Genomic DNA, 8,836 nt, shown 5'->3' on the forward strand with positions numbered 1-8,836 from the left:
CCCACATAAAAGCCAGGCATGAGCCACTGCGGAAAAGTGGGGAGGGACAGTCGGTCCAACTGAACCAGTAGCCACAAGTGCAGTTAGGGGCCTAGCTCAAAAGATAAGGTGGACCTAAGGAAGGGAATGTCAGTCTCTGGCCCCGACATGTACACACCCACCTACACACACATACAGCTGTAAACACACTCCTCCAATAGACACCTACGCATGCACACATACACAGGCACACATCTGCATACACACACATTTGCACTACACACATATAAAGGCACACATCTGCATACACACACAGTTGCACATACATACCTGAGCGCACATACCTGCTCACAGAGACACACCCACTTGCACACATGCACAAAATAAGGCCTTTCAAAGACCCCAAATAAAAACATTCCATAAATCCTCGAATAGATTCACAAAGCATACACTCAATGCTCCAGTCACTAACACAACAGAGTCCTAAAAAGAACGGCCCATTTGGCACATACTAGCAAATCCCAGCAATTCCATAACAAGAATTGATTCTTCAGATTCAGGATCATGTTTTCAGTATGTGTCTGTGCACAGGCATATACCACAGCACAAATGACCTCAGAGGACAACTAGTCCTCTCCACAGAACTAGTGAGAGTTGAGTTCTTTCTTTCTTTCGATGAATATGGGTTCCAGAAATCGAACTCAAGTCATCCAGTTTGGCAGCAGGCACCTTTACCTGCTAGGCCATCTTACCAGCCCCCAAACAGCACCACCTTTGTGGGAGGAAGTGACCAGAGACTGACTGTGATGGAGGGAGGGAAGCAGAAGTCGCTTAAAAGATCAACAAGACCCTGGATTAATAAATTATGGACCATCCGCATTATATATGGAATAGTATGAGCCTATTAGGAGCGGAAGAGAGTTGTACGCTCCGCAAATATCCACACTCACAGGGCTACCAGCTGCCAGCAAGGGGATGGGCAGGAGACCTTGACGTTTCCATATCCACAAGCATTGCTTTCACATCAGTTTTTAATGGGGAGTCTGAAAAGTCCTGTACACTGGTCTCGGAGTCTCCATGTCAATGAAAACTACATGAAAAGAACATAAAGGAGCTGGCAAGATGGCTCACAAAGCAAAGGTGTTGCTGGCAAGCCTAAGGATAGGAGTTCAATCCCTGGAACCCACCTAAAGGTAGGGGCAGAGAAAAGACACTGACCTCCACAACTCATGCTGTGATGGGCACAATCTCTCCTCTCTCCCTCTCTCTCGCACGCACATACATTTTTAAATACTGCTTCTAATAAGGTTCTCATTAACCTTCATTTTCAAAGAAATGAGGCACAAGTGGTAGCGACAACTAGGGCATGGCCCCTGCTCTGGCAGGAAGGTTGGCTAAGTGACACTTGGGCTTCTCAGAGCCGAGTTCTGGCAACAAGTGGGCATTGTAATCCCAGGTAATGAGTGTTCTCAGGTCCCTGCCAAGAAGCACCCGGGCTTGGCCAGCAAGAGAGGGACACACAGAAGACACAGTGTGGCCCCTGTGCTCTGTGAAGCCTCCCTGGGTTGGGACTCGGAACCTCAGCCCTTAACCGTTAGCTCCCTTGCAGGGCACATGACCTTTGTTCTCCTCGGAAGCCCCAGTGTCTTTTCACACACTTTCGAGAACCCTCTGTGGAGATGCCCATCTTGGTCAAGAATGCTCCCATTCTGAGACCTTTGAACATCGCTGAACCTCCCCCTCCAGTCCTGCCCCAGCCATCAGTAACAGTCACACTTGCCCTGCGTGTTAAAGAGGAGGGTGGTTCTGGCACCTATAGGATGGGTGATTTAAACGGCACCCACCCTGCAGAGGTGCTGGGAAATAGCCTATGTATGGTGTTTTCCACAGTCTACACTCCAGGTAAAAATTAAGTACTGACCCAATGGTGGCAGACAGCTCCAAAAAATACTGCACTAAGTCTCTCCAGCAGAGCACTTTTGCATGTATTTACATTTAAGTCCCTCAGATGTGCCTACGCACACACAAAAAGGCAGAGCAGGGGACACTACTATATCAGATAAATACTGGGATAGTGAAAGGTATATTCATGTTCCACAATAACCATGGTTTCAGGCAGGCAGGGTATAGTGAGACACACCTGTGACTCTAACGCCAAGAAGGCTGAGGCAGGATGATATTGAGTTCCAAGGCTAGCCAGGGCAAAACAGTAAGGTCAAGACCACAGCTCCGAGTTCCCATACAAGGGCTTCCAAGTACAGCCAAATCACCCACCAGTCTTCATTGCTCCCTTTTCTGGTTGCTTTTCAAAAGGCTCCAGAAGCCAGAGCTGTTCGTGTGCAAAGGACAGCAACTAAGCCCATAGGGCCAGCCATCCTGGAACAAGGCAGGCACCCCCCTAGACATCCCACCACACACTTGCTCAAATCAATTCATGTCATTATTGGTCCCTTTCAGACCCTGAACCTAAAAGGGAGAAGACACAGGAAAAATGGATTCACAATCTAAGGTGAGGGAGGAATGAGCCAAGGCAGCTAGCTCAACCATGGGCCAGGGGCTAGCCTTCCCTAGCCAGGACTAGCACAGGTCTACAAAGGGCCCTCGGTGGTACCCTGAATTTCCCCCATTGGAATACTGAAGTCATCTCAATTCACTTGGGCAACAGTCTGGCAAATGAAGTGTGTTTTTTTCCATGACTCTAGATACAGAAGCTGATAAGCAGGCTCCACAAGTGACGTCCCTGGACCACGGAGTTCCAGCTATCAGTGCTCAGTTGTCTTGCTATCTCCTGACTGAAGCCCCGAGAGCAAAAGATAAGCAAAGACCTGGCCCAGCCCCACCAGCAGACACCTCACACACTCCGGACAGCAACAAAGGATCCCACCTCCCTTATCTGTGCCCCAAGTTATCACCCAGGCAACAAGACTGGGCATGTTGTCCCTTTCACTGCCACCCTACTTTCCATAGTGGCAAGTATCACAAGAACGTTGACGACTGGACCTAAAGAGGGTAGAAGTCGAGTGGGGGTGGCACAGCCACCAAGACAGAACCAAACTCAGGGCCCAGGCTTCCCAACCCAACCACCAGGCCCTACACAAGTAGGGAAAAGGGCCAAAAACACACACCCACACACACACAAAACCCGTGACAGCAGAAGCAATGTCAGCAAACAGGAAGCTTTGTCAACATGGGGAACCAAACACACTGGGATCTTTCAGCCTTTCTGGGAATACTGAAAAGTTCCCTCACTGGTGTACATATCAGCCCTTAATTAGTACGCATTCCTAAACTGCTTCCATTCATAAAACGTATATTATGGAACAAGGGACGGATAGTAAATGTCTGAATCCTCAAGGGCTGCATTCTCTCCTCCAAAAACCGTTACGGGCTCATCTTCCCCAGAACTTCACTACTCCATAGGAAGCAGCTGTGTCTCCCGCTCCCCAGACTAGACCTGGCCAGCGCTTTCACTCCTGCTTCCTGCCAAGGAGGGTGGACTTCTGCAGCACCTACTGACTGCACAAATGCTCAGGCAGCCACCTTGACTCTGTCCCCGTGCCCCCACACACACACACCCCAATACTTAAGATGACTTCCAAAGCGTTGCTTTTCCCCCATACTCCCCTGGCCTTCCCCAGGTAAAACTATCTGCAGCTCAGGCCGGTGGAGCCGCAGGCCCAGCGCCCGCTAGACTGCAAAGCTGCGTGGAGGCCTGCGGTGAGCCCGGTAACCTGAGAATCTGGGTTCCCAGCTCGCTGCCACCCAGCAGAGGTGCGCCCTTGGACAAGAAGGTGGACCTCCTAGTCAGTTCTCAGTGTCCTCCGCTGCAAAGCCTGAACCCTAAAGCCCCTTGGGATGAGTCTCATCCGGGTCCCAGCCCACGGGGTCCCTGCAAGCTTGGGTGCTCCGTGGGAAAGCCCGGGGATATGACGCGGCCCACACGGCCTCCCTGAGGGGGGTCACGTCTCAAGAGCCGTCCTTGGAACACAAACTGGGACCCGGGTCCCCAAGGCTACTCACCAAGAGGACACGCGCGCGTGGAGCCGCCTTTGTATGCAAACACCAGGCCAGCCGCTGCTGTCAGCTTTGAGTAGGCAAGGGGCGGGGCCTGAAGGGGGCGGAGCCTCCGGGGAGGCACCAGGGGGAATACGGAGGAACGTGGAACTGGGATGTTTTCATGGCCCACCGACACCCCTCTTACCCCTAATACCCTACCTTCCCCATCCCACCCACCCCTCCCCAAACTGGACTGTTAGCCTTGACTTTCCGGGAGTAGGGGCTCCTTCCCAGAGCCTTCTATTTCTACAGCCTGAGCCCTTTTTTGACCTTATTACCGTTGACACTTAGTTCTCCGGTCTGTGACACAAGTCAGCCATCAATCCCCGTTCGTTCTTAGCGTCCCCGCACCCTCCTCCCTCCTGGCTTACGTTCACCACCGGGCAGCAAAGCCAGGAACGAACAAATAACGGACGGCCGCAAGTCCGGTGGCGGAATGGTTCAAGTCGGACGAAGCCACTCGCAAGGGTCGCTGGGACCCCAAAGGACAATAAATTGTGTTTTACTTTGTTGGGGAGACAGGGACTCCGAGCCGCCTTCTAGGTAGCCTACGATGACCCTGAACTGTCACAAGCAAGCGTACTCCCTACCACACCTAGTGTTTGCAGGCTGGGAATGGACCTCCCAGCCGCTGGAATGCTGGGCAGGCCCTCTAGCAACCGAACTCCGTCACCAGTTAATAAACATCAGGTTATCTATACAGAGACCCTCCAAAGAGGCAGTGCTTTCTGGGAAACAGCACGGCAAAGATCCCGAGGAAGGCTGCTGGGGAAGGGAACTGTATCCGACAGGAGAGTTCGCCAGCCGCAGCAATCCAGGAGACCAGAGAGGAGGGACAGATCAGAGAGCTGTAGAGTGCTTCCGTCTTAGGGAAAAAAACTAGCCTTTTTCAGGCGGGCGTGGGGTTGTCGAAGGCATGCACTCTAGGCTGGCCTTAAATTCCGCGAATCTAAAGATTTGCCTTACACTTCTAATCTTTCCGCTTCCAGGACGCTGAAATTACAGAGGCCCACCCTGACACTGGCTTTATGTGGCTCTGGAGATCCCAGTCAAGGGATTCTGCGATGTCAGGCAAGGGTTCTAGGTCCCCAGTCCAAGACCAGATCCCTGGAGAGGTCACAGCAGGCCTTGCTGGGGAAATGAGCCAGGCTGAGCTGGTTCCACACAGCTCAGGACACAGCAGCTCCGGGAGATCAGCCTGGATGGTGACTTGCGCATCCGGGGCAGGTGTGGAAGCGCTCCAGCTGTGCTTGGGGCAACTCAGCCAGCCGAAAGGACAATCCTTGCAATGCCCACAGACTCCTGAGGCTCTGGGGCCAGGGGTGAAAGCATCCTGCTCCCCCCCCCTCCCCCCCCCCCGCTTTCCAGAAAGCAAGTCCTATATTCTGTCATTTAAGCGAAGCCTTTAAAAAAATGTTTGGTTTTTTTTAATTATTCAGACTTGAAGACAAACGGAGGAGAGTCCGAACAAGTCCAGCCTAAATCCCTTACTCCATAAATGACTGGTGCACGTGCCCCCCACAAACACACCGATTAGCAAAAGTCTGGCCGATTTGTTCACAGCAAGTTCAGTCCAGCTTTGCCTGTAGCCTATAAAAAGATCACCCACAGAGAGAACACTTTTCCCAGAAACATTCACTGAGTCACACTGGATGCTCACACCATAACAAAACAACAACAAAAGTGGACTCTGAAGCACAGGTGCTCTAAGCCGGCAGAGTCTGGATACCCCCTGATGGGGCCCCAGGCTGTGCTGTGAGCAGCGAGGCTGCCTGCTGAGCTGTGACTCAGCCCGGGAGCTGAGGTGATCCCCTGAGCCAATCCCCGTACCTGCTGTGTTCAGCCCAAGTCGGAAGAGGGGAAATAACCTAAGGACTCTAGCTAGGGGGGAAGGGGCCAAGCCTTGGCTCAGCAACACAGCATCCTAGATTCCAGACTCGGTTTTACAATCCAGGAAGTGGGTGGAGGTGCTCGTTAAGCAGGTCCATTTTGAGGGAACGCTGTTAAGATCTTGGCCCTGATGCTGACTAGAGAAATAGGAATTCCCTAAGGACTTGGTGGCTGTTCTACCCAGTGGCTGCAGCTAGCGCCCTGGTCCCTGGTCCCCTCAGAGAGGACAAGCATCAAGTGTCCATCACGAAGGACAAGAGACAATGGCGTGCTGAAAACTGTTGTTCCACTAAACCGGGAGTCTCAGGTGTTCCTCACCACACCAGGAACTTGTCCCTGCCGAGAATATAAAAGACCCCTTTCTAACTGAAAAACCCACCTCGCTTGCTGGCTTGTTGGCAATGGCGGTAGCTGTCAAGTCCTTAGGTTCTGTTTTCCAGACACTGCTACCAGGTCTGACCCCAGGTGCCTGGGCAGGTGTGGACTGAAGGGTGGGCAGCCCTCCCCATGAGATCCCCACAGCCACCCTAGGCAGACAACCGACTGACCTCTCCACTACAGAGGTCAGCTCTGCAAAATCCCAACAGAAGGGCTCCCACAAGCACTGGATGCCATCCCAAAAGGACAGAGTATGGCCGCCAAGGGCAAGGACACTGGTGGACCTTGAGGAACTGAAATTTACTCCCATGCTGGGAGAAGACAAAGGCTGAAGCCTGGTGCCCTCCATTTCACACACTGCTTCCTTGTTCCTCGTCCTGATGGGGCCACCCTGAATGCATCTCCTTTCTCTGCTTTCCCTCATCACCTGCCTGTTTAACTGGCCTGTTGAAAGCCTAAAGCCTGTGGCAGAACCCAGCTTGCTCAGGGAGTTGAGACTGGCAGAGCCTAAGCTCTGACCCAAACTCCGATGGTATAATGAAGCATCTTCATTCTAAGGATTTCCTTTCTGGGGTCCTTCAGAAGCAAGATGGGAAACTTGGTACCATGAGGACAGAGGACAGAGCAGGAGGAAAACCCAGCAGAGACAAAATACAGCCCAGGGCACAGTGGTAGGGCCTGGGAGAAGTTCTGGGAAGTGGATATAAATGACCCTGGTTTCCAAAGGCAGAGGAGGAAGAAGGTAATACAGGAATGGCAAAGCGCAGAAACGAAAGCAGGGAAGGAATACTTTCTAGGGTCACCAGGGCCATCTTAATTAGGGTAGTGCTCCAGGAGGGCCAAGAAATGTCAAAGACATATAGAAAAAATGTCTAGTCGGTGGCAAGTAGGCATCTTGGAGCCCGAGCTACTCCAATCCATCCCCCAACATGCCAGGAAATAAATAGCGCCCAGGCTCCCCAGAGAACCAGGTACACAACATTGCAGCCAACACACACAGCCTCAGGGCTGATCCATGGGGGGCACACCCAACACTGTGGACATGCTCCTAGTCCAGTCTCTGGGGAGAACAGCCACTACCCATGCCTGCCTCACTCACTCTCCATTTGACGCAGTGGCCTGTGGGTGTGGTAGGTACCTGGGCTAGATGAGGGCACTACAGTTGGGCACTGCAGTCTCAAGTAGTGAGCACATGGTCAGACACTATGAACCCAAGAGATGTCATCACTGTTGAGGGGTTTGGGCAGCCTAGTCCCTAAGCAAGAGCACTCAGCCTAGCGTGGAGTCCTGAGTGGGCATTCATTCATCTAGGCAAATCCAAGCCCTCTGGAGAACCTCAGAGCAAGGGACAGACAAAAAGCATTTACAGAGAACCTGAGGTATATCAAGACTGAGGGAGACTGTGGCTGGCCTCAGGTGAGCAGGGACACTCATAGCTGCTATGCAAGATGTCTCTCCCTAAGAGAAGGCAAGAGAGGAACCACCACAATACCCTCTTCACAGTGGGCACCAGGGAAAGATTCCTAATGAGCCAGGCTAGAACAGAAGGTGAAGGACGACACAGGCAGAGAGGTACCGTGGTACGGAGGGAGGCTGAGAGAAGTCAGTGTCAGCGTAGACTGGAGGAATGAGATCCATGATTGGGGGGGAATGGATGCTGCGCGGGGGAAGCTACCGGCTGTTCTACTGGGTTCTGGTAGCAGAGAGGAAAAAAGTCTCAGTTCCCAGTCAGTCCTGAGTCACCTGTGACCTTGTCAGGCAAGTGTGAGGAACACCAGTCCAGTGAATGATGTGTCTCAAGCCTCACATTCCCCAGCTGAGAAACTTGCTGCCCAGAGAGGAGATCAAGGGTGGAGACGTAGAGGGAAGTGGGGGCTGAGTATGGTCAGAGTATGTGACAAGCCTAAGAGAAAATAGCTCTGGGAAACCCATTGCTATGCACAATATATTTAAGTGAGCCTTTCAAAAAGTAAAAGCTTAAAAGCAAACAGAGTTCCTCTGTATAGAGAGTGGCAGAGAGGTGACCAATAGTGATAAAGTGCTGACAGCTGTGGCTGGTGTTTAGAGACTACTTACAAGCCAGTCCCAACTCTAGACTCTGTATATGGCATTTCCTTTTTACCAGGTCCTATGGGGTAGATACCAATGGCTGTCCCAGATCCTTAATGAGGAAGGAAGGCATCAAGAGGTAGTTGAAGTCACATGGCCAGTTAGCAGCCACATGGCCAGGTAGCAGAAACTAGAGCTCATGGAGAACACTTGTCCAGTGTGCTGGCTGGGCCTAGACCTTTCCCTAGCCCAAGGGTTCTTCAGCCCAAGGGCTCCCCAGTCGGTGGAGTTCCGTGTCTTTTCTTCAAGGCCTGCCAGTGTGAGTCTCTTGCCCTTGCTTTGGCCCAGAATGAGGAGGGGCCAGCTCAGTGACATGTTGTATTTGTGATCATCCCACACCCTGGCACAATGACCTCAACCAGCCTACAGAGGCCACTGATCTTTCACCTGAAGTTCACAAGCACCTGCTGTCTCCTTTGAGGGC

At 52.2% G+C, this 8,836-nt stretch overlaps 1 protein-coding gene across 1 annotated transcript in view; it reads right to left on the reverse strand.

The window, feature by feature from the left end:
- The window catches only part of Lpin1 (lipin 1), a 55,009-nt gene extending 50,863 nt beyond the window's left edge, over nucleotides 1-4,146 (reverse strand). The window contains exon 1 of the mRNA XM_021628328.2: nucleotides 4,000-4,146. The gene's annotated coding sequence lies outside the window, so the exon portion shown is untranslated. The remainder of the gene's footprint in view (nucleotides 1-3,999) is intronic.
- Between the last annotated feature and the right edge of the window lie 4,690 nt (nucleotides 4,147-8,836).

The sequence above is a fragment of the Meriones unguiculatus genome, chromosome 1 (genome assembly GCF_030254825.1).
Source record: "Meriones unguiculatus strain TT.TT164.6M chromosome 1, Bangor_MerUng_6.1, whole genome shotgun sequence".
Taxonomy (NCBI): Eukaryota; Metazoa; Chordata; class Mammalia; order Rodentia; family Muridae; genus Meriones; species Meriones unguiculatus.